Source organism: Panthera leo, chromosome F3 (genome assembly GCF_018350215.1).
Source record: "Panthera leo isolate Ple1 chromosome F3, P.leo_Ple1_pat1.1, whole genome shotgun sequence".
NCBI lineage: Eukaryota > Metazoa > Chordata > Mammalia > Carnivora > Felidae > Panthera > Panthera leo.
Window position 1 is genome coordinate 61456639 of NC_056696.1, and position 22395 is coordinate 61479033.

At 41.9% G+C, this 22395-nt stretch overlaps 2 long non-coding RNA genes across 2 annotated transcripts; both read right to left on the reverse strand.

The window, feature by feature from the left end:
* Window positions 1-3279: 3279 nt before the first annotated feature.
* Window positions 3280-6095, reverse strand: LOC122211873. Its single transcript, XR_006198875.1, has 2 exons — window positions 5736-6095; window positions 3280-3554 (listed from the first exon to the last, which is right to left on the reverse strand). It is a non-coding gene; the product is annotated as an uncharacterized LOC122211873 (long non-coding RNA).
* Window positions 6096-13804: 7709 nt separating this feature from the next.
* On the reverse strand, window positions 13805-21660 carry LOC122211872. The gene is made up of 2 exons (XR_006198874.1): window positions 21564-21660; window positions 13805-13858 (listed from the first exon to the last, which is right to left on the reverse strand). It is a non-coding gene; the product is annotated as an uncharacterized LOC122211872 (long non-coding RNA).
* Between the last annotated feature and the right edge of the window lie 735 nt (window positions 21661-22395).

Below are 22395 nucleotides of genomic sequence, written 5' to 3' on the forward strand. Positions count from 1 at the left end.
CGGACGCTTAACCGACTGCGCCACCCAGGCGCCCCGAAAAGAGACTTTTCAATATTGGCACGATAGTGGGTGTAGACCTTTAGTCCCCTTGCTCCCCACTCCCAGGAAAGGGAAACCAAACTCTTCTAAGCATGGGCCAAAGAGGCTTTGTCTCACTAGGAGACAGGACAGCAGAACAGAGGGCAGCTGATGGTCACGTGGGTCCTGCATAGTGTCCCTCATCCGCCCAGGGCTTGGATAGGCAGAAAGTACAGACCCAGGTCAGTGTCAAGGGGATCTCAGAGGGGAAGATCACTGCGCCGTATTTCCCAGGGTGTAGCCCGGAGAGGCTGCTTACCTGATCTCCAAGTGCCAGGCCAGCCGTTTGTCAGAACAGACCAACCGCAAAGGATGAGAGGCATCCGGGAGGCGTGAAGATAGCCTTACGAGGCGACGAGATTCAGGACGTGCTACGCCAAAAGATGGCTCCTTGGCACACTGAGTATTTGAAGCCGGAGAGTTTGAGAAATGGCGTGTGCAAAAACACCAGTCTGACCTTCCCCTGAAGCAGGTCCTAAAACCCTCACATGAGAGGTGCCCACCCTGTTCTCGGAGGAAAGGAGCATTTATTTATTTATTTATTTATTTATTTATTTACTGTGGAGGAGGGTCAGAGTGAGAAGGAGAAAGAGAATCCCAAGCAGGCTCTGCGCCTGTCAGTGCAGGGCCCTGGGATCGTGACTGGAGCCCAAATCAAGAGTCAGATGCTCTAGTGACCGAGCCACCCAAGCACCTGAAAGGAGCATTCTTGTCTCTGAAGACAAGGGACCACAGAGAGGGATCTGAAATAACAGATCTTGCTATGGTCCCCCGGTTACATTTATCTCACCTTTGCCCTATCACATCTCTCCATCGCTTTGCCCTCGTCATCAAACCCAACTTCAGAACACTCTGGGTTAGCCATCTCTTTGGGTCTTCCCTTCCTTGTGAAGCTTCTCATGTTACGGAAAACGTATTTTAAATAATGTATATGATCCTCTTTTGTGAACCTCTCTTTGTTACTCTAATTTTCAGACCCAGTCAGGGTCCAAGGTTGAGGAAAACTTTGTCCAAGGCCGAGGAAAACTTCTTCTTTCCCTACACGGTTCATCTACCACAGTATCATGTGAGGGAAACAGTAAAGAGAACACGGAGTTCTATTTTTCCACATCTTTATTGAGACACAATTTGCATATAACATTGTGTAAATTTAGTGTGACTTGATATATGTGTATCTTGCGAAATGATTACCACGATAAGTTTAGTTGACGTATCCATCACTTCCCATAGTTACATTCTGTGTGTGTGTGGTGAGAACTTTAAAAATCTGCTCTCTTAGCAACTTTCAGATATATTTAATATATATTTGGAATATACATATACAATATACAATAGAGTATTGTATACACATATACAATATATGCAATATAGTGTTGTTTGCTGTAGTCACCATATTGTACCTACCCCCTTACCCCAGAACATGTTCACAGAGTTCTTGAGCCCACAGGGAAGAGCTTAGGAAATCTGAGAGTGGGCCTGTAGACCTCAAAGGGACCTTGACATTCAGGAAAACAGGGTTTATGTTGGCTGGTCCTGGAGACCTAAGCACACATGCGAGGGAGCGGTGACATGAATTACATCATACTGGAAGTCATGGAGGAGAGATAATGATGACCAGTGGCCAGTTGTCCTATCCCAGCCTCCATGTCCATTTCCAGGATGATATCTAAATTCCTCGCAACTCCCAGGACATAGGTCAAACCCAATAGAAGGAGAGTATCATGAACTGAAGGTTTATGTCTCCCCCTAAGGGCATATGTTTCAGTTCTAAACCCCAATGTGAAGGTATGGGGATGGTAAAGCCTTTAGGGGTTGATTAGATTGCAAGGGTGGATCGCTCAAGAATGGGATTAGTGCCCTTATAAGAAGAGGAAGAGACACCTGAGCTTCCTTTTTCTACCATGTGAGGACCCTGCAAGAAGGCAGCTACCTACAAGCCAGGAAGAGGATATTCCCCGATGGAAATTTGAGGCTCCTAATGAGGAGTTGTTCTCATAAAGTTTCAGTTACACGAGGTAATGAGAGATCTACTATCTCTAAGGAGTTACTCTACAACATTGCGCTTGTCGTGGGCAATACCGTAGTGTGCACTTAAACATCTGTGATGTGCATAGATCTCATGTTAAGTATTTTTATCATAGTGATTAAAAAAAAAATGTCTAGCTGCATGTTGGAGTCCTAACTGCTCATCGAAGATGAAACATATCTACAAATGAGCTTATTTTTTTTTTTAATTTCCTCTCCTCCCAATATTTCTCTCCCTGGATGTCCTGTCTGCCTGGATGGCATCACACGTTATCTGACAGTCCTCCTTGGCTCCCCTCATGTATGTCCCCCAGTTGACAGGTCATCAGGTTCTGCTCATCCCACTCTAAAATGCATCTTGGATCCATTGTGTCTTCCACCATCCACGGCTACCGTCTTATTTCACATACTTATGTCCTCTTCCCCCTGCGCTCTGGAACCAGACTGTTCCTGCTGTTCCATTGACGTGGGCGATGCCTCCTTCTGCCTTCCTAGTCACCATCCCCCCACACTGTTCCTTGTCTCTGAGCCTCTCTCTGGTGGCCTAACCTGCAGACTAGTCCTTTTTAGCAGGACCCCTTTGAAAGTTGGTTTAGGCCAGCTCTCTTCTGAAGGGTCCACACCTCGTGCCCAGAACGCACACCCTCTCACCTCATTGTTGGTGTAAGTGCACCTGACTCCCAGCACAGCCACCACTCTTTCCTCTGTCTCTAAGCAGGCATCCCTTTCATCTTTAGTCTTCCTTAGGTAAAAATCAGACCCTCAGTCTTCAGGGGAAACATGCCGAGCTCTCCAAGGGGTGCCCATGAAGTCCCTACTCTCACTAGGGCTTAACAGGGAAAGAAAGTAGCCCTATTCATCCCCTGAGGCTGGTAGGGGTCAGGCAGCAGGAATTGTATAGCAAAGTGAAACTCTCTCTAAAGAATCGTCTCTCCAGGATGCTTTTACTTCAGGTTACTTATTAGAAAGGGTAGTGTGAGCAGTAAAGAGAGCGTTGTAATGAAAATTAAATCCCTAAGGTGGGAAATGTTCTGCCAGTTATTGTTTGTTGGTTATAAAGAAATATATTGAATACTGCCTAAGCATCGTATTTCTTGGTGTCCAGTGACAAAACAACATCATTGAACTCTATTTTTCAACCAGCATATGTGAGCATTTCTGTGTTCCAAAAATTGGTCAGCCGACAGAAACCTTTTTATTCATTCATTGATTCATTGATTCACTGATTCATCGATTCATCCTTCCACTCATTCATTTAAAAATGTTTGCTGACCTCTTTCCGTGTGGCAGGCATGAGATTACCAAGCGGGATTCTGTCCATGTCATGGAGACCTTCTCGGTGGTAGGTAGCCATTTTATGGGGATTCAGAGAAGGAAGCCCTCAATTCTTTTTGAGACGGTTGTAAAGAATTTCATGAAGAAAGGAAGATTTGAAATCCTTATGTCGTTACCTGAAAAACAAAACCAAAGAAGCCTCTTTTGATTCTAATTATTGCCGACTCTTCCTTCAAAGCTAATAACATTGACGGCATACTCTTCACTTGCTTACCACCAGTTCATTCCCTAACTCACTGCAATTAGGTTTCTGTTCCATATCTTCGGTGATACTAACAAAGGTCAGCAGGGTCCTCCTAATCACTGAGTCCAAGGGGCTTTTAATCATCATCTCCTTCCTTGACCTTCCTGTGATATTTGACACTATTGATCATTCCCTTCTTGAAAGTCTCTCCTTTGACTGCCATGACAGAATTTTCTCTCTCTGGGTTTTCTCCTCAGATTCCTCAGTATCTTTTAGTTTCCTCAGCTGGGTCCTCTTATCCTTCCCATCCTATGAATGTTGGTGGTATCCAGGGTTCTGTGCTTGGTCAGCTTTTTCCTCACTTTATACTCAGCCATTGTCATAGCTTCAACTAACATCGATATAATGATGTCTCTTCTATCTAAATGTCTAGCCCACATTGTCCTATTTCCAGGCCAACGCAACCAACTGCCTCTTGGAAATCATGACATCCCTTGCGAGCACAGTTGACGTTTGAACGATGTTGGTGTTGGGGGTGCTGACGCCCCACACAGTCAAAAATTTGGATATAACCTTTGACTCCCCCAAAACCTAGCTACTAACAGCCTATGGTTGACCAGAAATACATTTTCAGTACTGCACTGTACTTGAAAAAAACTGCCTATAAGTGGACCCGTGCAGTTCAAATCCATGTTGTTCAAGGGTCAGCTGTATCTTATGATAAATACATCCCAAATAGAGCACAACTCTGTCTTTATCCTTAAACATGCTCTTTTTCCTAAGATCCCTTTTCACTGGATCATATCAGTCACTCAAAACAAATCCTGTGAGTCATCTTGGAAACTCTCTTCTCTTTTTCTCTATAAACCCAATCAGTCACCCAGTCTAGCAAATTCTACTCAACATTTTTTCCATCCAATTACTTTCTCCGTCCTCACTGAAACTCTTTCAGCTCAGGCTCTCATCATTTCCTGAATTTCTTACCTCTCGTCCTGCACTCCTCTTGGTTAGAGTAGTTGTTCTAAAAACACCTACCTCATCACCCTGATTTGTTCCTTAAACACCCTCAAGTGTTAGTATTTTCAAGGTAAATTCCGGGGGGTGCCTGGGTGGCTCAGTCAGTATAGCTTCCGATTCTTTGGCTCAGGTCACGGTCTCATGGTTTGTGAGTTCCAGCCCTGCATGGGGCTCTGCTTTGACAGAGAGGAGCCTGCTTGGGATTCTCTTCTTCCCTCTCTCTCTGCTCCTCCCCCACTCGTGTGTACAAGCTCTCTCTCTCAAAATAAATAAATAAATTAAAAAAAACATATAAAGCCCCCAATCCTCAATATATCATGCAAGGCTTTCCATGACATGGCCCTGTTTCCTTCTCTGTCTATCTTGGTACACTATACTCTTGCAATGTTTTTAAAAGTCTCTCAATTTATATTAACTTATCATGCTGTTTCATAAATAAGCATTTTTTTTCTCCCACTGTCCTCTGTGCTCAGAATTACTTTCTTCAAGCATTATATCATATCGTCAGCCTGATGAGAGACTATACCATTTCTTGGGCTCTGCTTCCAAAGACATCTCATTTTAGAGTAATCTCTGACCCTCTACCAGGCAGAAATGAGCACAGAATCCTTGTGTCTCCCTGCTCTCCTGTGCTCCCCTCGGTGCAGACTTCTTTTCTGTCATAAACCATTTGACTTTACTCATTTATGGTGAACTATCTCTATCAATATAGTAGGTACAACAATTGTTCCTTAAAGATGTCCCTGGAGCCCATGCCTGTGTCCCATTACGTGACCCTGGGGAATCAAGGGTGTGGACGGAATTAAGGTTGTTAGTCCGCCGATCTTAAGGAGATTAGCCTGGATTATGCAAGTGGACCCAATGCAATCACAAGGGTTCCTAAAAGGAGACGATGGGAGAAGAAAACTTGGAGGAGAGAATGTGATGGCAGAGAGAAGGATGGAGTGGGGCAAAAGGTAAGACCTAAGGGCACATTGCTGGCTTGTGACGGAAGGGGCCACGCCCCAACAAATGCAGTCAGCCTCCAGAATCTGGAAAAGGCAAGGAAACCGATTCTCCCCTAGAGCCTCCAGAGGGAACACAGCCCCACCCTCACCTCGGTTTTAGCCTGCTGAGAACAGTTTCATTCGTCTGGTGTCCAGAGCTCTGGAATAACTTTGTGTTTTCTGAAGCCACTGAGTTTGTGGTCATTGGTTCCGAGCGGCAATGGAAAAGGATCACGGGCAGTGCGATGCAAGCTCTTTGAAGGTGGCTCCTTTGTGTCTGGTGCCTGGCACACAATTAATATTTAATATTTCTGTATTGAGCAGCTAAGCCTGAACCACGGTTACTGAGGGAATTCCAAGAGTTGCTTTCCATCTGTGCCTCTGCAAAGCTTTGATGCATAAAACTCCAATTATGTTACAACTAGTTATAACATAATGGAGCTGTACGGTGTCCTTGGAAGGTCTGCCTTTGCCCTGCAGGAAATGGGGGGAAATGGAAGGTTAACAATGAAGGCAGAACAGCCTGGTGTGGAGACACAGCCTGAGATGCAATCGTCCCTCAGGTTATAGGTCTCAACTCTGTTTCAGGAGGTAAGACACACGCGTACGAAAAGCAAATGAGCACAGGAGCGCACAGACAGTGCAGGATGATTTAATCCTGAGGTGGTCACAGCAGATATGAGAGGGGCACGTGGGATATGAAGGGGGCTGTCCCAGCCTCACTGGGGCCACGCGTGGAAAGGGAGGGAAGAGTATTGTGCTGGAGACACGCAGACCTGTGGGTACGGACGGACTCATGAACGGTGTGGCGGATGGATGTTCATGGGAAAGGAAAGCCAGACGTACATCCCACGGATGTGCCTTTGGAAGAGGAAACAGTGGAGCGCCTGGGTGGCTCAGTCGGTTCGGCCGCTGACTCTTGGTTTGGGCTCAGGTCAGGATCTCGCCGTCCGTGAGTTTGAGTCCCCCATCGGGCTCCATGCTGCCTGCGCGGAGCCTGCTTGGGATTCTCTCTCTCCCTCTCTCTGTTTTTCTCTCTGCCCCTCCCCTGCTCATCACCCCCCCCCCCAAATAAATAAATAAAGCTTTAAAAAAAAAGAAAAGGAAAAGGAAAAGAAAGCAGGCTGGAACATCCTGAATTAAGTCATCGCAGACACCCTGCTTGCTTATGGTTGTGTCTAAATTTTGTATCAGGTGTGAACCTGGAGAGAAGTGCCCGCAGGCGTTGTCCCTTTGGTGTCTCCCCTTCACCCCGACGGTTCTCTCAAAGGGCGACAGGGTTCCTCATTTTTCCTCCCAAGGGCCACCTTATCAGTCTGCAGACTGCTGGCCCTCTGGGGAGCATGTGATAGGGGACACGCACGCCTCCTCCGTTCCGGCCGCCACACCAGGGCTCGGCAGGCCGCTGGAGCTTAGCGTCCTCTCCCCAACCCCCCTGCCGGCACACCTTGGGGGTGGCCTTGCGGGTGCTGGGCAGTGTGGGCGTCTCTCTCGCTATTGGCATCTCCAAAGCGGAGTGAAGGAAAGAGGGATCCCCTGCGGGACTGAGGCAGGTGGAGAAGCGGGGCGGAGCCGTCTCCTCCCCTGCGCAGGGATGACCGAGGACCAGCCCCGGCGCCAAGTCCTGCAGGGTCCGAGGTGGCAAGCCGCTGCCTCTGCTACATCTGGGGACGCAAAAGAGAGGTGCGCTGCACGGTGGCCCCGCTGGTAGGAGCCAAGGATTTAGGAGTGGTTTTCATAAATGAGATATCTGTCATGGGTGGGGTAAAGCAGGGACAAGTGGCTGGAGCCCTTTAATTCTGGCCCAAAGAACTCCCTGGAAGGTTAGCGGGACCTGGGGAGAGTCCCTGAGTGGTGGGGCAGGGTGTGGGGGCTTCGGGGGACTTTGCCTGGTCCCCAGGGTGCAGTCCAGGGCCCTTGGGGCCGGCTCTGCCACAACCTCTCAGCTGCTGTAGGAGAAAGAAGGTGACCCCAATACACCTGTCGGGACCTAGAAAACCCAGAGCCACATGACCGCTGTTACAGTTGAGTAAAATCATCTGCCCTGTCTTCTCCTCCTCTGTGCTCATGCCCCACACCCTCAAAGTGGATCACAAGACTCAAAAATATGGGGAAGAGGTTCTGAGGAGAGAGAGAGAGAGAGCGAGGAAGAGGAACACTCCTCTGCTCGAAGACTGGCCTTATTTAAATCCTAGCCGAGTCCAGGAGTACTGAGTGTGTGTGTAACATGAGGTGGATGAGCTTCTAATGTTCAAATCAAGGCTGTATTCGGCAACTTAAAGTCACCATAGAACCGAGAGCGTCCGCGATGCTGATGTTCACTTGATGTGACCATCTTACACAGCGGGAGGAAATGAACCCACCAGCCAAGGTTTTCCCCCAGGGGTGAGAGAGGACTGTGCCCTAGTGAACAGATACAAAAAAAAAGTCTCTGGGACAAAGTAACACACAGGACCATCCCCCGTTGTGTCTGATTGTTTTGCTTTGGTTGCAAAAGTCTTTGTTAACTCTTTGGTGATTTTGCAGTGTGGTTTCTTTTCAAGCCTCAGGGAGGAGTCTGGCTTCAAAGAGAGCCAGGGGGCCTCACCTTGAATGGTTACTTAATGGAAACATTGTAACTCATGTGTAAATGGGGGAGACCCCACCCCACATGCCTACAGGCCCTTCACTCCCCACCAGGAGAGTCCAGTGGGAAGCCATCAGAATCTGCCGAGGTCCTCGTGGATGGGACCCGTCACGGTTGGAATGCTATGACATCAAGGTCTACTGTTCCAGAGCCTGGAACCTGACCATGTGCTGAATGCCAGAGCAAATCCTTCAGTTATCACAATTCATGAAAAACCAGGATGATCATTAAAAATGATCCTCTCAGAGTTATCTTGTCTGGATGATTCTGGTGTTGAAATACTCTGAAACATCATCCTCTACCGAACATTCAACAAACATAATTGTTTCTTCCGTGTTGGGCCCTAACTGGTTGAGTACTGGCTGTTTAACGGTGGGAAAAAGAGAGAGAGAGAGAGAGAGAGAGAGAGAGTTCCTGTTTTCACCAGGGTTATAGTTAATAAAACAGGCTCCCATTAAACCAATATGCTACAGGACCTACAAATTTTGGTAAGTGCTAAGAAGGGAAGAACAGAGTCCTTAGAAATAATGGCAAGAAGGAGCACGTTTTGATCAACATAAAATCCTCGTTAAAATCAGTCTTGGGCTCTGCAGGTGGATTTGTAAATTGTTTCAATCACTTTGGGAAGCAGTTTGGGCCATTTGTATCAAGAACGTAAAAAAAAAAAATTCTCAGATGTTTTAACTTAATGATTCACTTGTAGAAATTTATCCTAAGAAAATGATTCAAGGTGGGAGTACATGAGCCAACATATTCACCGCACTGTTGGATACCTGAAAATGACCCAACTTTATAATAAAAGGGAAATGGTTACCTAAATGAGGGTCAATTCATACGATGGGAAATTATGCAGTCTTTTACAAAGCATACTCATGTTCTATAAAATTGATACAGCATTCTACATATATAGAGTATAATTTCAAGTATAGAAACAATAAATAGGAAAATAAACCATTGATTAATCAGCTCATTGTGTGCCTGGCTCAGGAACTATAACAAATAATAGATGAGTTTTACTTTCTCTATACTTCTCTGCATTTTCTACAAGGAAGATGTATTCTTTCTATAAGGAGGAAAAAAAGAACATCATAAAACAGAAAAAAAAACCCCATGTATTGAAAAGTAACTGAAAGGCAATAACTATAAATAAACCAGGAACATCTCTAGATGAGATAATTAATCCATGTTTTTATTTCATTTAAAAATATTCCTGTTGTTTCCTAACTTTGTAAAATGAATGTGCACTGTTTTGGGACACATAGTCAACAATGTCTCCCCAAATAATAGATTTCAGTCAAATAGACTCAAAATGCCAATTCTGACTCTGAACACCCACGTCTGTGCATTTGGACAAGCCGAATTTGCACATTTGTAAAACAGATGTAACATAGGGTCTTGAAGTTTGTGTTATTTTCTTGGGTGGTGAGATACAATTAGAAAACTTGCATAAGAGGTACCTGAGTGGCTCAGTCGGTTCAGTGGCCGACTTTTGATTACGGCTCAAGTTGTGATCCCATGGTTTATGAGATCGAGCCCCGCGTCGGGCTTTGAGCTGACAGCGTGGAGCGGGCTTGGGATTCTCTCTCTCTCTCCCTCTCTCTCTCTGCACTTGCCTCCCTTTCACTCAAAATAAATAAACTTAAAAAAAGAAAACCTGCGTAAAATTGACTACTACGACCCACCGTGGGGTGCATCCTTCGTAAATCCTTCCTTCTTGTCCCTCCTCTCGCCCCCTGCTTCCTCCTGCTCCATCAGCTTTTTCTCATTGGAGGCAAAATTATGGTTGTTCAGGAGCGCCTGGTTACATTTCAAACAATGACACAAAAGCTAATGCGCTTATCGGAGTTTCATGGGTACCAGAATGAAATCGATCCGTTAAAAACTTGGCAGGATTTATAAGCCCATGATTATCTAACTTTAACATTGTTAATGACCATGCAGTGATAGAATTCCAATTTTAATATTTTGTGGAAGTGGAAAGCTACTGAATCTTTGTAAATGTGTCCAGTCACTATTTCAATTGACATACAAAGAATATTTCATTCCTGTTGACAAAGGTGATAGAATCCGAAGCACGTCCGTTTCCAGCCCCTTCTATCTTGGGAAGGTACCCACTCTTGCACTCTTTGTGATGAGCCAGCCATAGTGCAGAAAAGAGAAATTATTATAGTAGAGCCATAGAAACCAGTGACTTCCTAAATTTTAAAGCAGACCCACAATTATGCTCAGTGGTTAAACCACTCTTTCCCCTAAAGAGTCATTGTACACTCAGCTTAAATATTAGCTCACTTTCTATAATGGCAGTGCTCTTAAAAAGATTTTATGTAAGTGCACTCGGGAAGCCAGTTATTTAATGTTATCCTATGGTGAATTCTTTATTAAAATAAATACTTGTTACCAAATTTACCTTTTCTTATATGGGGTTTTGTTTAATGAGCCATATCCACATTGATCCCAGCTGAGTGAAAAGACATTATTTCATAGGCCAGCAGAAGTTTCCAGAAAGGTACTTTCTTCCGTGTAGGCTTCTCAGTCTCTCCTTTTCTCTCTCTCCACCGTCCACTGCTGGCCCCTGAGTACTGATAGTTTGGGCTGGGAGGTTGGCACAGGTCTAGTAATTGACGGACAGTTTACATGGGTCTAAGCAGCCCAGAAGTGTCCCAGATGCTGTTGCCAGATGCTGGTAAGAGACACTATTTTAAAAGGGAACAGGCGTCTATTTTAAAAGGGCGCCTGGGGGGTTTAGTCGGTTAAGCATCCGACTGTGGCCCAGGTCATGGCTTTGCGGTTCGTGGGTTCCAGCCCCACGTCCGACTCTGTGCTGACAGCTCAGAGCCTGGAGCCTGCTTCGGATTCTGTGTCTCCCTCTCCCTCTCTCTCTGCCCCTCCCCTGTTCACGCTCTGTTTCTGTCTCTCAAAAATAAAGAAACGTTAACAAAAAATAAAAATAAAAGGGAACAAAGTTGGGCATCTGTGAGCTCAGGGAGTCAGCTCCACAGTGTGGGGAAGGAGGGGAAAGGTGTGGCGAGGGGAGCTGAAATTCTCCCAGGGCAGGGCTGCTGGCAGCTTGAGCTCGCCCTTCACTGCCTGCTGACTTTTCACAGCCGTTGTTTCTGAGAAGTAGGAAGTCATGAATATCTATATGATACAGTGATATACTGGTAAATGTTAAATGACCTTCTGGAAAGGTATTTGGGATTGGGAGTGAAGGAAGCTCTTCACTGTAGCATTTGCTGATTCTTTCTACCATCCCTGACTTCAAGGTACCCGTGAGAAGTCATTCAATGGGGAGCAGCAAGAGACAGAGTTCAGCTCTTAACCAGCTGCTTAACATCACACCCCCCTTTTCTTGCTTGGACCATGTTGAATGTATTGGGGTCTTCTCTCAAACTTCTACCTGTTCTTTTTAAGCTCTTTTTCTTTCCTTTTCCTTTTCCTTTTCCTTTCCCTTTCTTTTCCTTTCCTTTCCTTTCCTTTCCTTTCCTTTCCTTTCCTCTCCTCTGTTCCCTTCCCTTCCCTTCCCTTCCCTTCCCTTCCCTTCCCTTCCCTTCCCTTCCCTTCCCTCCTCTCCCCTCCCCTCCCTTCTCTTCCCCTCCCCTCTCCTCTCCTCTCCTCTCCTCTTTTTCTTTTCTTTTCTTTTCTTTTCTTTTCTTTTCTTTTCTTTTCTTTTCTTTTCTTTTCTTTTCTTTCTTCTCTTTCTTCCCCTTCCTCTCTTTCCTTTTTTCTCCTATTTCCAGGTAGCTGGAGAATCATCTACAGATGTCTCTCCAGTACCAGCAAGGTTATTTGCCAAACTGTTGAATTCGTGCAATTTTTTTTTGTTTCAGCACACTTTCTTTTCCTAAAACGGTGAGTTGGCATACTTCTATTTTCTGTTTGGTTTTCTGTTGTCGTATTTTGTGTTGTTTTTGTGTTGTAGTTTTAGTTTCTGTTTTTGTCTGTTGATCGAGACTTTCTTGGTGGTACGTGTTCTCACTTCCTAAGTGATGTTAGGACCAAGTCATTATTTTTCGACTCCCTTCCATAATGTGCCAATGTCTTTTTTAGTATTTTGATCTTCGTTCTAGATACTCTCATATACAATCATGTAAACCATCGGTATTTGTTAGGCACAGTATTGGGTACCATGAAAACTATGACCAGTGATGACATGACAGCTCTGGCCTGAAATTTAATTGACAAAAAAGGAATAATAGACACTAAAAAGTAGAGAACTTTATAGGACTGTATATAAATAGTGTTAAATTCCATAGTAGGTCACAGAGATCTAAAACCAACACTCCTCAGAAATGTTTTGGTTGGCTTACACTCTGCTTTACAAATTTTGGCCAGTTACATGGGAATTTTACATAAAAATTAGATATTATAATTCAGCAGAAAGAACCAGGTGATTGGGGGACCCGAGGCACACCCTGAGGTAAGGTGGCAATACTTTGAGCCCATAACCCCCCCCCCCCCCAACCCCATTGGTCTTTTCCTGTAAACTCATCTTGTCCCCCTATGTGGGCTACAACGCTCCCTTTCCAAGGTAGGAATTTATGCGCTTCTTTTTTATTTTTATTTTTTAAATTTTTAAAAATGTTAATTATTTAATTTTGAGAGAGACAGAGACAGAGCGTGAACAGGGGAGGGGCAGAGAGAGGGAGACACAGAATCCGAAACAGGCTCCAGGCTCTGAGCTATCAGCCCAGAGCCCGACGCGGGGCTCGAACTCACAAGCCATGAGATCGTGACCTGAGCCGAAGTCGGACGTTCTGCCGACTGAGCCACCCAGGCACCCCAGGATTTACGTGGTTCTTATCCAACATTCGGGTGACTTAGCATGAAACCAAATCTTCTGCTCTGATGGTTTAGGATTTGTACCATGATCCTAGGAACCTGGTCTCTTGTGTATCTCTTCAGGCCAGTCTCTTCTTCACCATACCCTCATTGTTCTGGTGGCCTCTGAAAGCCAGACTCTGGTGGGGTGCAGGGAGGGATAACCTACCAACACAGTCGGGGATATTGCCTGTTGCTGTTTTCTGATCATCAGCTGGGCTGGGGGCCCTACTATTTCCAGTCCAACCGCCTGATGAACGACTGCTTGTTGGAACCATCACCAAAAGCATCCTTCTGAATTCTACTTTCTGCCGTGTATTAGAGGACACAAGTTTTCCATCATGAATGGCTCCCACCCACTCACATATCTGCTGAACCTCGGTGAGAACCTTTGACTGCAGGCCCTTTTCCGGTCTATACCATCCTACCTCAGATAACCTGCTAGTTCTGACCATCTCATGAAAGAGCAAAAGTAAGCTGAACGGGGTTGAACATGGCTTGGGTGGTAGCAAGTTTTGGCCAGTTTTGTTGGGGCAAGGTTGTGAAGGGATACCAACCACTTCTCAAGAAAAATATTAACTATGATTCTGTCGACCTTCTTCACTACATAAGATGACATGTGGAGATGCCTTAATGCTGAAAAGTGATTTTTCAACATAAAGCATTATCATAGTTCCTTTTTAGCAAAGCTTTTGTATTCATCTCATAAAATGCTTCCCTTTCTGCATCCCTTACCCTTTGCTGTTGATTTCACGATCTCTGATACATGTTCATCATTCTCTATTCCAGCTATTGCCAATGGGAATTGAGAAAGGAAAGAGAAAAAGAAAATCTTACTGCATCCAGTATATATTATAATGAATATTCATCTCAAAATATACCAATATGCTACGTACAGCCCTCTTCTTACTTCTCCTATCCTTTCCCCTTTTCTTTTTTTCTCTTTCTTCTCTTCATTTTTATACTTTGCATTCTCTTTCGGCTTATCTCTGTCTCCCTCCTTTTCCTTGACTTCCGATTTTTGTTTTCTACAAAGATAGCTAAAACAAGAACATCATCACATCAGATTCTATGTAGTGGCACTTGGGCATCAGGACTGTTGACAGCTATGTGGTTCTTTGAGAAATCCCCACTGGTGTGGGGGTGCGTTCAGCACATTTATTTGTTTGAAGAAGTACACAGAGTAGCGTAATGTCCTATTTATTTATTTATTTATTTTAACATTTATTTTTGAGAAACAGAGCGCACAAGTCGGGGAGGGTCAGAGAGAGAGAAGGACACACAGAATCGGAAGCAGGCTCCAGGCTCTGAGCTGTCAGCACAGAGTCCGATGTGGGGCTCAAACCCACGAACCACAAGATCAGGACCTGAGCTAAAGTCGGAGGCTTAACCGACTGAGCCACCCAGGTGCCCCAATGTACTCTTTGTTTATGCTAAATTACTATTTAGCGTAAGACAATGCATTATCATCAATACATGTAAATAATTTCATAAGTGCAAAACTGTTCCGATCCTTGTACAGGGCTAGTACCTTGTTCATTTACAGAAAATCAGCCTTTTGCCATTAACTTTTTGGCCTACAAACTTTCATTGTGATGTCTGTATTTGGGAAAGGTCATAGTGGGACTAGTCATTGCACAGGAAGAAGTGTATACGAAATGGATCCGGTGGAATTAATGTCCTTGGAAGAAGGTGATGGAGAATCTTATCAGCACTGCGCCCTATTTAATATTCTTGCTCAATGGACCCCTCAGGATCAGATATATGGTAGCAAAGGGAAGAGAAGTCAGAATGACAAGAATGATTTGTGAATTGAAGCAGCCAACTAAAGGGATGATGGGCATGTTCAACCAAGTAATGTTGAAGAATAGTACGTTCTCCATTTTGTGGAATATAACTCAACAAAGAACTCAGTGAAGTAAAAAGGCAGCTCTAGACATTTGGAAATAATCATACCAATAATTATACGAGCTCATAATTTTATATTACTTTACACCTTTCAAATACATCCTTGCCTTGGTTTCTTTCAGCAAACATTTTCAGTAAGACGACATTTGATCTCATTCTTACACGTGCAGAAACAGGCCTGCAGAGGATAAGTGTTTGACCCAGCTAATGAATGCTGGAGTGGAGAAGAAAATCCACTGGCTCTATCCATTTCTAGGCTGCTCCCCTGGCTGTGTTAATAAATAATCAAGACTAATTGATCACTGAAATCTAACATGTTAAGAGAATAGGATAAGTAAAGTAATTATATAATACTATGGTACATACGACTACAAAATACATAACAATTATATAATATTATGTGGAAAGTATATTAGCCCTCTCACATCATTTACGTGCTGAATCCTATTGAAGCCTATAGCTTGGACCATTTGAGGCTGAAATTGAAAAGATGCTGCGAGGCCCAGGTTGCCTCTGAGGATAATGGAAGATAGACTGGGTGATCTGTTAAATGTGACTGGTTCAAGTCTAGAGGATTCAAATGGCTCTTGTTGTATTCATTAGAAACAGGTTTGCTTAACAGTCTCCAGAGCTCCCAGAGAATGGAGCTGACATTTGCAAACGACAGGCTTAGGAACTGTCTTCCCTCCACAAGTCCCCTTTTCTATTGTTCCTTTTCCTTTGAGCTTTCCTTCTGGATGTTGGTAAATCTCGAGGAAATGCACTTGTGTTTTCTGTTGTCACATCTCATCAGTGCTCTGCAAGGGGGGTTGGCGGGAGATGAGGGAGAACCAGGAAGAAGGAGAGAACGCCCTGGGCTGAAGTGGCAGGAGCATGTAGATGAATGCCAGCATTGCCCGAGCAGTCACATTTTATTACAACCCAATTATGGGATGCGATTCCTGGAAAATGGCAAAAGAGGGACAGAAAAAAAAAAAGAAAAAAGAAAGTGACCATGCATAATTTATTCCTAATAGGCTCACTTATTCAAATGGCAAGGGCACCTACCACTCAGTTGTTTATCTCTTGCAATAAATACATACATAGTTACTGACTATACTCACCAGCCTAGGTAGGAAAGAGAGGTGTGTATGTGTCTATATTAATTTTTACATCTCCATCCAAATCTTTCGTCCTGTATCATCTTTGTTCTATTGTAAATCTTCAAATTTAACTAGGTCCCTGGGCAACGAACTCTCCCAGAATGCTTCAGTCCAGAAAGGCAATCCCAGATCTTAGCACATCAAATTAGGAATAAAGTCAGATATCTGTCAATGACCAGACTCACTCTGGTGAGCATTTAAAAATATATATTCCTGGAATCACTCTTCTGAAATTCTGATTTTCTGTGTCTGGGATGGGAGATGATACACAGCCAAGTTTGGAACCATGAACTGGTAAATACAATTCATTATTTTAATAGGCTTATAAGGTGATAATTGCAGCTTTCTGCAGGATTAAGTTTTGGACAAAAAGTGAGGTATAAACCACACACACACACACACACATATATGTGTATATATATATGTGTATATATATGTGTGTGTGTGTGTGTGTGTGTGTGTGTGTGTGTAAATGTTTCAATATACAGTAGAAGGGGAAACGGGAAAGGAATAGATATAATTTTATATAAGTACTGAGAAACTTTATCAAAAGTGATTGAGATGTTGTTCCTGCCTTTCATATGCTCTCAGTTTGCTGAGGAAAATAGCAGATAAACAGTAATTGCTATATGATACTGAAAGTGTTGGAATTTGTGTACACACGAGCAACAAACTAAAGGAGCAGAGAAGAGAGAGAAGCAGGCTTAGCCTGGGTGGCAGAGGGGGAGGATGTCACCAGGGACGTGATGCTTCTACTGGATGAACAAGGATGTGAGGAGTTTAGTTAGATCAAGGTGGAATCACATTCCAAAGAGAAGGAAAAACACATGGAAAGATACAGACTTTTGAAGTCCATGGCAGTATTTATAATCTGCATTATGTATGTAATTATATATATATGATATATATATATATCATATATATAGATTATAATACTATAATACTTCCATACACATGTAATTATTACATATATATTTCATATGTATACATATATGTATACATATACATACATGCATGCATGTATATGTATGTGCACACACATATATACATAGATTATATGATAATACTATCACGTATATGTAATTATTACATACACATTATACATATATACATATACACATGTATTACATATATATTGCATGTATATTACATATATAGTACACATATATTACACATATATATGATAGTATTATAATCTGCACAAAAGCCAGTTTATTCATGGCATAGTATTTGAAAACAAACCAAAACAGAACACATAGTTTGACAACAAAAAATAATTTTAAGAAAATAATTCAAATTTCATTGCATATCCTGAACATTTTCATGTGATTCAAACCTAGGGAAATCCATGTTTATAGTTCTTATATTACCTTTCTATTCCTTTCCTGCATGAGTCACTACTGGCAACTAAGATCTTCTTGCCTGCTCCAATCCCCTACCCTCTGCCTTTACCCAAACTCTTCACCCTTGTTGACTTTTGTTTCACCATCATTCTTTAAGCTTTCTAGACTTTAACTGTTTATTCTCTAAACTCTGCATTAAAAAAGAGATAAACATTAAAGCAGCAATCTTACTTCTACTTCAAAACAGGATAGAATAATGGGGACTATATTTACCTTCCCGTATAAAACAACTGAAATGGATGAAACATATGAACCAATTGTTTTCAAACACTCGACGTCGGGTAAACAAATGGAGTTACCTGTGATTGCCTCATGGTACTGTATGGAAAGAGTTCCTGCATCATGGCACAGGAAAGGAAAACCAAAATTGAAGACAGGTGAACTCTCTGAGAGGAGGAGACATGGTTAAAAGACAAGGAAGATGAAGGTAGTTACAGTTCACAGGGCAGAATATCAGAGAGAGACAGAGCTGTACAGATAGAGAACTCCAGAGATCTGCAGAGGGTAACCCTTAAGTATTCACCTGAGTCCTGATCAACATATGTGTGTGAGGAAACTATGGCAGGCTGGGAAAAGCATCACCTAAAAGAAGTGCCTGGAGTGACATGGGTTAAGGAAGTATTCCTGATCTCATTAACAAGACTAGAAAGCCACATGTTTCATTAAGCATTGGTAGAATACACAGAGAAATATCGCCTCGATAGTACAATATAATCATTCCTAGATTAATCACAATCTAGGACTGCTTAGCAAGTCTTAGAAACAAGACCTCAAAATATTTAATTTCTTCCAAGTAATGTAACTAAATTTCAGAGCAAAGATTGAGAATATTTATAGGATGGGGCACCTGGGTGGCTCAGTCGGTTAAGCACCTGACTTCAACTCAGGTCATGATCTTGCAGTTCGTGAATTCAAGCCCCACGTCGGGCTCTGTGCTGATAACTCAGAGCCTGGAGTCTGCTTAGGATTCTGTGTCCCCCTCTCTCTCTGCTCTTCCCCTGCTCATGCTCTCTCCCTTCTTCAAAAATAAGTAGACATTAAAAAAATTAAAAAATACATTTATAGGAAAACAAAAATATCCAGCACCAACAAATATAAAGTACATGATGTATGGCATCTGATCAAAAATTACTAGGCATGTGAAAAAGGAAGATACAATCCATAGTAGGGAGAAGAATTAATCAAAACAAGTGCAGAACTGACACAAATGTTAAAATTAGTAGAAAAGTATACCAAAACAATTATTGTAACTGCATTCTTTATATTCAAAATATTAAGTAGAAACATAGAGGATATTTTTAAAAGCCCAGATCAATCTCTGAGAACAGAAACTGTAATGGCTGAGGTTATTTATAGATACTGGAAAGGATTAACAATAGATCAGACACTGTAGAAGAAAATATTAATGAATGTAACAATGTTGCAGTGAAAACTTTCTGAAATTAAGCACAGAAAAAGACCCAAATATACAATTAAAAGAACATTAGTGAACTTTGGAAAGGCCATAGAGACCTAATATATACCTATATAGAGTTTTTGGGGAGGGGATGGAGAAGAAAACTATTTGAAGAAATAATGGCCCCCCATTTTTCAGTGTTGATGATACAGGTAATCCCATAGATCAAAGAAATTTAATGAACCCTAAACAGAAAAGATGTGAAGAAAATTTTACCCAAACACAACAATTTGCTCAAACCAATGATAAAAACAAATCATAAAAGCATCCAGAGACAAAAGCTCATTGCATACAAAGAGTCAATGATAAATGTGATAGCAAATTTTTTTTGAGTGTGTCAGAAACAATGCAATCAAGAAGACAGTGAAGCAATACCTTTAAAGTACTAAAATAAAATAAAAAAAAGATGTCACTCCAGAATCCTACATTTAAAAAATATCTTTTCAATTCAAAGACAAAATAAAGACTCTTTCAGTCACTGGTTGAAAGTGTTCATTATCAGCACACTCAACCATACAGAATATTAAAGAAAGTCCTTGAGGAAAATAAAAAGGATACCAGATAAAAATTTGAATCTTGACAAAGAAATAAAGAAGGTAAGAAGAGATACAACATGGGTAAATTCATAAGGATTTACTTGTTGTTTAAATCTGTAAATAATAAGCATTTAAACAAAAATAATAGTCTTGTGTAGGGGGTTATAACATATGTAAAAATGAAAGGTATGGCAATAATAGCATAAAGGATGGAAGGGAAGAAATTGAAGTATACTACTGTGAGGCTCATATATTATATGTTATACGTGAAACAGTATTTAGTCACTTGTAAGTAGGCTATAATGAGTTGATGATACATACTACAAACCCCAAAGTATGCTCTAGAATAATAAGGCAGAGATTTATAATTTAAAAGCCAACAAAGGTGAAATAATAGCATTAAAAAAACAGTCAATTAATCTGAAAGAAGGCAGAAAAAGAGGAGAAAGAAATAGTCTTCTATAGAAATAAGTTTAATACTAACCTGATCAATAATCACATTAAATATAAATGGACTAGAGACTCTCAAATGAAAGTCAGAGACTGTGAGATTGTATCAAAAACAAGGACTAATAAGAAGAGCACATTCATTATAAAAACACAATAGAGTTAAAGTGAGTGAATGGGAAAATATACACCATGCCAACACGAATCAAAAGAAAGCTGGAATGGATATATTAATATCAGTCAATGGATTTCAGAACAAAAAGTCACCAGGTATAAAAAAATGTTAATTCACAATGACAAATAAGTCAATTTATCAAGAAAACATAACAGATCTAAATATTTATGCACCCAATTGCAAGACTTCAAAATATATGAAGCAAAAACTAACAAAATCTGGGGCGCCTGGGTGGCTCAATCGGCTAAGCGTCCGACTTTGGCTCAGGTCACGATCTCACTGTCTGTGGGTTCGAGCCCCGCGTCGGGCTCTGTGCTGACGGCTCAGAGCCTGGACCCTGTTTCAGATTCTGTGTCTCCCTCTCTCTGACCCTCCCCTGTTCATGCTCTGTCTCTCTCTGCCTCAAAAATAAATAAACGTTAAAAAAAATTAAAAAAAAAAACCTAACAAAATCTAAGGAGTAATAGAAAAATCCACAATTATAAACAAAGATTACAATACTTTTTTATCAAATAATTAATAGAACAAGTAAATCAAAAACCAATAAAGATATAAAATAGTGAAAAAACATGGTCTTGTACCTTCACAAAAGTCATCTTTACAGAATACTTCACCCAACAACAATAGAATATGCATTATTTTATTTTATTTTATTTATTTTTTTAAAAAATTTTTTTTTTAACGTTTATTTATTTTTGAGACAGAGAGAGACAGAGCATGAACGGGGGAGGGTCAGAGAGAGGGAGACACAGAATCTGAAACAGGCTCCAGGCTCTGAGCTGTCAGCACAGAACCCGATGCGGGGCTCGAACTCACGGACCGTGAGATCATGACCTGAGCCGAAGTCGGCCGCTTAACCGACTGAGCCACCCAGGCGCCCCAGAATATGCATTATTTTAAAATGCATAGGGAATACCAAGAGTGACCATAATTGATACTCAAAGCCTCAATAAATCTGAAAATATTCAAATCATAAAAAGTGTGTAATAATTAGGGGTAAAAATGACAAAAGATAATAGATCTTTACACTGAAAACTACAAAATATCACTTAAAGAAATTTTTAAAAACCTGAGTAAATGGAGAGATATGACATACTTTTTTGGTTGGAAAATTCAGTGCTTTTCTGATAAAAATCTCAGTAGTCATTTAGCAGAACTTGACAAGCAAATGCTAAATTTTGCTTAGAAATATAAAAGACCAGTATTAAACAAAGCAATTTAGAAAAAGAATAAAGTTGGAGGAAGATCACTACCTGATCTTCATTATATGAGAAATTACTGTAAACTCTCAATAACCAGGACAGTATTGTATTGACACATAATAGACACATAGAATAAGAACAGAATAGAAAGTCCTAAAGTCAATCCAAACATATATAGGCAACTGATTATCAAAAATATATGAAGGTAATTCAATATATACCTACCATCACCAGCTGGAAGAGAGCATGTATGAGCTGTCTATGGATGTCAGCCCTCATAGAGGTACCAGCATGGCAGAAGAAGGTGAAAAAATAACATAGCACAAAGAGGAATTCTGAAATTTTTATTTCATTTTACATATATCTCCTATTGTGATGCAATAACTGTTACGTCCTGAGCTACTTAGTTCCAAAGGCAGAATTTTGAGAGACTGTAGAAAGGACGCATTCTCTCATCTAATATTTACTGAACAAGTCTGGTAAAGCACATTTGTAGGTGCTGTGAGAACAAAAGAATGAATGTGACACATGTTCTTGTCTGCAGTGGTTGCGTGTTGTTAGGGGAGGACAAATCCAATCGTCTACATCATGCAGACCCACAGTAAGGACTTTAACAGAGGTATAAAAAATGTGCCACCAGAGAACAGGGTGTGGGGTGGGTACTGGTGTCATCAGTCCTGTTCTTTAGCTCCTCCCCCGAGTCATCCCAGGTCTCTGCAGCTGGGACCATTGCTGTCCCAGCTGGGGGGCCCAGACCTTCTCAGTTTAGCAGTCAATCCTAAAAGGAGAAAGGATTGGTGTATAACACCTGCTGCACTTCTATCCAATTGGCCTGAGAATTGTCATGAATTTGTTGGCTCCCATGAAAAAAGAAACCCACGTAGATTTCAAGATGGTGAATTTTCAATGAAGCCAAAGGCCTTGTATCTTTGGAGATCAGATCGGCTTGGAGCGTCAGGGGAATGACAAAGCCATCCACTGCTTCCCTTCCACTTTCTATGTTTGTTGACCTACCATAATGGTAGGTATGCACAGGAGATTGGGCAGCGGGAGAAGG